Source organism: Setaria viridis, chromosome 8 (genome assembly GCF_005286985.2).
Source record: "Setaria viridis chromosome 8, Setaria_viridis_v4.0, whole genome shotgun sequence".
NCBI classification, from domain to species: domain Eukaryota; kingdom Viridiplantae; phylum Streptophyta; class Magnoliopsida; order Poales; family Poaceae; genus Setaria; species Setaria viridis.
In genome coordinates, this window is record NC_048270.2 from 40,845,978 (window position 1) to 40,852,009 (window position 6,032).

Consider the following 6,032-nt stretch of genomic DNA (forward strand, 5'->3'; position numbering starts at 1 on the left):
AGCTACTGCCATTATGCATGGTGAGATGACTGGGCTCAGCTGAAAGGAGTGGGAGAAGGGCAGTGGGCAGATGATGCCCAGGGCAGGGCCCCTGGCCTCATCAAGACTTGACCTACACTACCCCTCCGACGTACAAGGGTGATGAAACCCTCACTGTGCCATGGAGATGAGATGCACAGGAACGCGGGACCCCGAAGACTTGACTTGCTGCTCTGGTTGTACACGGACCACACAAGCACAGAGAGACACCAACCAAGTCTAGTCCTCGCATCCTCACCGATCAGTGGTGTGGAAGATTGGTCATTGATTGGCAGTGATAGAGCACGCGTTCTCGTGACCACACAGCATAAAGGCTACAGCAACAAAAAAACGACAGCATAGGAGTGAACATACAATCCAACGAATAGAACAAAATTGTAAGAAGTGGAAGGATTTGAACTCTATGGAAAATTACTGCCGGATAATAGGGGACTCTCAGGGAGAATATTTCATATATAGTGTGAGGGGAGGGAGTACAATAATTCACGTGAAATTTCCACATAGATCAAGTCCTTTAAATTGCCATACAATTTGTATGCTGGAATACTATTGCTATAAGTACGAGTAAGTCCCCTGAGATTAATATCCTTGGAAACTTTTGAAGACAGTGTTGAAATTATTTTCTCCAGAATTCTAAGCAATTCTTGGTACTAGTTGTGGGTGTATTAGGATTCTTTGTGTTGTCACGTCTGCGTCAAATAGCACATTACTTGGCTTCAAGTCACAGTGTAGAACTAAGTCGTAGTGATGATGATGCAGATACTCCAATGCCAGCGACACCTCTAGCATAACATCCAAGCTTTTAAGAAAACCCAAACGTGGCATGCCATCAGAGTGCAGGCGGTATGCCTCTAAGTTACCATTATAGTGGTCTAGTGCAGGCTAAACTTGTAAGAATAATCAAGCAAAAAACCCAACACACACACATATTATATATATATATATATATATATATATATATATATATATATATATATATATATAGAGAGAGAGAGAGAGAGAGAGAGAGAGAGAGATGAAGCTTGGCAGCGGGACGCTAGCTGATGAAAGGACGAGAGGACCTAGCATAGCCATGGCTCTAGGCCGGTACAACTCCACATGGCTGGCTCTCCTTCGCACCATGTCCAGCACGCAGTGCTTTGAGCCCCATACTTTCGTCGAAACTTTCATGTGAAGGACGCCTGCTGCTTTATGTCAAACATGCATGCACTATCTCCTTACAGCTCCCAGCAGACAGCTGATCAAAGGAAACTTCAGTGGTGAAGGACCAGCTTGTTTCAATCAGCTCATCAATAGAAGCATGATCAATCAGTGGTGTGGAGCCCAGCAGACAGCTGATCAATCAGTGGTGTGGAGCCCTTGAGATTAAAGTCCTTGGAAATTATGCACTCCCAATGGGTTCCATGCGTCACAGGCCTTGGTAGCAAGCAGAGCCGCAGCGGCCTCCAATTATATTGGTACCGCCAGTCCTCGGCTCATTCACTGCAACTGCAAGTCGATCTACGAAAGCCCATCCATTATTCTTCCCTAGCGAGATCGATCTGAAGCACAATCAAGGAGCAAGGTTCGTATAAGTCAATTTGGCTACCTAGCTCTGCCTATCAATCTTGCATAATGTCCGATCCTCCATCTAGCTTTCTTTTGTTGCTTCCCATCTCCATGCTTATCGATTGTGCCTGAAATCTTATATCCATGCCTATACCATTTGCTCCAGGCATGACGGCCGTCCTGGATGCCCTGGCACCTGCAGACTGATTTAATTAACGTGGAGCTGAATCAAAGCCCATCCATCATTCACATTGTCTCTTGTTACACCTGAAGCACAATCGAGGATCTGAATCAGCAAGGTTCGTGTCTTTAATTTGGCTCCCTAGATCTTTCTATCTATCAATCCTGCTTAATTAATGTTCTCAATCTAGGTTTTTTCAATGAGATGTCCTTGTTTATTTTTTTGCTTTCCTTGATTCCCATCTCCCTAGATCGAATGATTAATGTGGGAGTGAGAGCATTAATTAGAAAAGTTTTCTGAAAAAAGCATGTAGTAATATATAGCTGAATCTCTTTGATCTAAACAACAAAGTGTGGGGAAAATAAATTGCCGAAAACTCGAGGTGAGATAAGGTATGCAAAAAATGTATGAGGAGGTTGAGAGAATTAATAGAAATCAACACAAAGGAAACTTTCAAAGGACCTGTTCAATTTATTTTCTACAGAACTCTTAAGCAACTTCAGAAAAGTAGTTGTGGGTAGTACAATTCTTTGTTCCTGCTAAGGGCTTTGAAATTCATGTGATTTTTTTTGTACAAGTCAAGTCCCTTATTCAGTTTCCTATGCAATTTTTGTACTGTTTTTTTTCTCCTTCATAAAATCCCTGCCAAGTCAGCAAATATGCTGATGTGTCCAACAATTTAATGCCATGAAACCCCTAGTGACACCCCCACTGAGACTGGCCAAAGTTGATGTTTAAAGTGTACCTTTATTTTTTTCCAGTTCACAAAAACTGCTATACTTGAATCTTTTTCAATTTTGGATTTCTCAAATTTCTTTAAACTTTCAGATTCGGATGATACATTTAAATTGAAAAGTATCCGTTTTTGTTCTATTGAATCAGCTTGACAATTTGATGAGGGGGGCCAGCATGTAATTGCATCCACACCACACCATTTCCAGCCAGCCAGCAAGCAAGCAGAGATGGACCTGGTGACCGGTGCTCTGGGCAAGCTCCCGCCAAGCTGTTGGTGCTGCTCAGGGATGAGTACAAGCTGCAGACCCTGAGCAGCACCAACATCCGAGTGCAAGAATGTTTGCCGAGTGCATTCCATCGGGCACTCGGCAAACAAACTCTTTGCTGATTGCTGTAAAAAACACTCGGTAAAAGAGGTAAAAAAACACTCGGCAAAGTTTAACACTTAGCAAATGAAAAAAAATCACTCGGCAAAAGCTAGTCACTCGGCAAAAAACCGCCATGTGGACATCCATCAGTCCGTGTGCCATCCGTTAGTATGTTTGCCGAGTGTCCGTTAGTGGCACTCCGCAAAGAAACATGTTTGCCGAGTGCAATTATTTGGTACTCGGCAAAGAAATATATTTGCCGAGTGTAAATCTTTTGTTATTTATTGTGCAAGTTATACAGCCATTTGACGATTGTACAAGTTTATTTAACAATGAAACAAACACTTCTTTTCATCATCAACCTATGTGTTGACGCAAAATCCTGACAATGGTGGACCCTGCATCACCACATGAGGACCTGGGAGATCTGCATAACTCCAGTGCAGAATCCAAATCGGCGCGTGTGGTGTGCGCGGGCGTGCTAGTCAATTTGACCATTCAACTAACAAGGTGGAGATAATTCTCTCGAAGTTCAATGGAGTCAGCTGATCGGGCCGATATGATCCTTGCACAGTAGCGATAATGGTGCAACAAAATAAATCATGACAAATATATTGGGTGTGAAGCCGATTCCAGTACCTTGATAAATGTGAGTGATTCATCGGCCATCCAGCCAATTTAATATAATTTACAATAACCATTAGCCAGACGGCCGATAGGAAAAAGGATGCTGTTGAATTGTTACTCCACCATAGCTAGAGCCACAAGCCGATGAGATCTAAACTAACGTCACCACCAATATTTCTAGGTGAAACCACAGCGATGCGCCTGGTATTTGAAGTCTAAAAATATTTAGCATGATGTTAATCTGAACCCCGCTAGCCGATGAATCCAATCACAATGGAACTTGCTCCCAACAACACTTCGAAGGATGGCCAAGATTAAGATGCAACAGGCTATTAAATGATCTATCATCTATGATGAACCGATCTAAAGCTAATTAAAGCAAACTGAACGGCAAGACGAAAGAACAGATAAATATCAGCCGATGCAAGATTAATCAAGGCAGGATAACTGGCGAATACTGTAGATCGAGACAGAAGCGATGCGCCGTAAGTCAAAGATCCAAGATACTCGATAACTGGCAGATGAAACTAGACAAAACCACAGCGATGCGCCCGGTGGTTAAAGCCTAGAACACCTGGTGACGGAACTTGCAGCTCGCCGGAGATCGAAGTCGATGCAGCCCAGCTTGCTAGAAGGAACTTGTCGAGAAGCTACATTAATCCTACTCCTAATGCAATGGCGTGAAGCCGAAAGGTAAAAGTAAATATGTTTGTTTATTGATCGTGTGATGATAATTACAATGGCCAGGTAAATAGGGTGGATGGCCTTTGACGTTGGCATCTAACCACGTACAAGGTAAGTTATGTACGCAATCTTTTCTAATCAAAACTCTATCTCTAACTAAACCAACTCTATCTCTAATCAAGCTTATCCCTAACCAACTCTATCTCCAGAATATTCTATTCTATAAAGCAACCTCCCGTACGTGGGCTTCCCTTGGATGCCAAACTGTTGGAACTTTTGCATCATCGGCCGATTCCTTCCTTTCAGAGCATATTTCCAACATTTGGTGTCAACACAGGCCCCCCAGTTTCGGAGTATGAAGGCTTCACGTTCCGAAACTAATTATAGAAGTCCGACGATTCGGTGTCAACACTATGGCTAACATATAGAAATTTATTTTACAATTGTAGTATTTCTACAGCTTCATTTGTTCTTATTATAGGACCCACTACATTATTTTTCAATGTTTTCTCTGTAACTTTTATTGACAATTGTAGATGCCATGTTGAAATAATTTTATAGATATTTTTCACATAATGATGTAAGTTAACTTTGGCTCCTCTATTGCAATATATGTAGGTACTTCATTGTCATAGATGACGTATGGGATATTGAATCATGGGAGACAATAAGAAAAGCTCTGGATGACAATAGCTTGGGAAGTGGTGTGTCTCGATACGAGGATGAAGTGGGATGGAACGGGACGGTCCCTTTTTTCGCGATGTTTGGTTTAGGGACACGTGGGATGAAACCATCCCTGGAAGGGAATATTCCCTCCAGATATGGGATGACTCCGTCCCACCGAAACGAGCGGACGGGGGCGTCCCGCTTCTTCCCCGTCTCAAGCCATCTCCTCTCCATCCAAGTGCGGCGTGTGGCGAGCTCCAGCGAGGCACGATGCAGGCTTTGGTGAGGCGGCGCGAGGTCCTCCAGGTGGCCTGGTTGGGAGGCGGCGGGTGGGCGCGGAAGCTGCTCTGGCGGCGCGGCCGAGACCCCAGGCCGGCGGGGGTGATGTCCTCGGGTGGCGAGCAAGAGCCAGCGCGGCCGATCGGGCGAGCTTGAGCTCCGCCGCGGGCCGGCGTGCTCATGGCCTGGCTTAGCGGTGGCAGATAGGGAGAAGACTGGTGCACGGATGGGGAGGAGAAGATGGGGGCGGTGAGCTTGAGCCTCCGCTGCGAGGCCAGCCGCCGGCCAGGCGAGTCGACCTCCACCGCGAGTCGCCGGGTGAGGGCGAGTCGAGCTCCGCCGCGCGTCGCCGGAGCTCGAGGGTGGAGCCAGTTGGAGAAGATAAGGTTGAGGAGAAAAAAAATAGGATGACATGTGGGTCCCACAAAACCTGCCACTAACGGTGTTACCCAAGCCATCCGTCCCTCGTTGTCAATTTGGCAGTAGAAACAACAGATCAGTCTGTGTTGACACTGAATTATCGGACTTCTATAGTTAGTTTCGGAACATGAAGCCTTCATACTCCGAAACTGGAGGGCCTGTGTTAACACTAGATTTTGACCAATCCTATAAATTCGGAGTACAAGATAGTTGGAGTCACGTACAACAATAAGAAGCTAGCATGTGCGCACATGAGCATGGAGTCCAAATTGGCTTCATTGGATTGATCGGCAAGGAGAGGCAAGGCTGATATAAAGAAAAGGCCAGTACGTATGGATAAAAATGATTAGAATATACAACATGGATTCTGGTACACTTTGCATGCCATACGTGGGAGGCTACCAATACGGCTGATCTTTGCACGTACAAGATGTTTTATAGAATAAAATATTAGAGATAGAGTCAGATTAGTTAGAGATAGATTT

General features: G+C 44.6%; 1 long non-coding RNA gene across 1 annotated transcript; it reads left to right on the top strand.

Moving 5' to 3' along the window:
• Positions 1-1,111: 1,111 nt before the first annotated feature.
• Positions 1,112-4,752, top strand: LOC117866789 (uncharacterized). The gene is made up of 4 exons (XR_004643003.2): positions 1,112-1,603; positions 1,754-1,886; positions 2,651-4,293; positions 4,392-4,752. It is a non-coding gene; the product is annotated as an uncharacterized lncRNA (long non-coding RNA).
• The last annotated feature ends 1,280 nt before the right edge of the window (positions 4,753-6,032 follow it).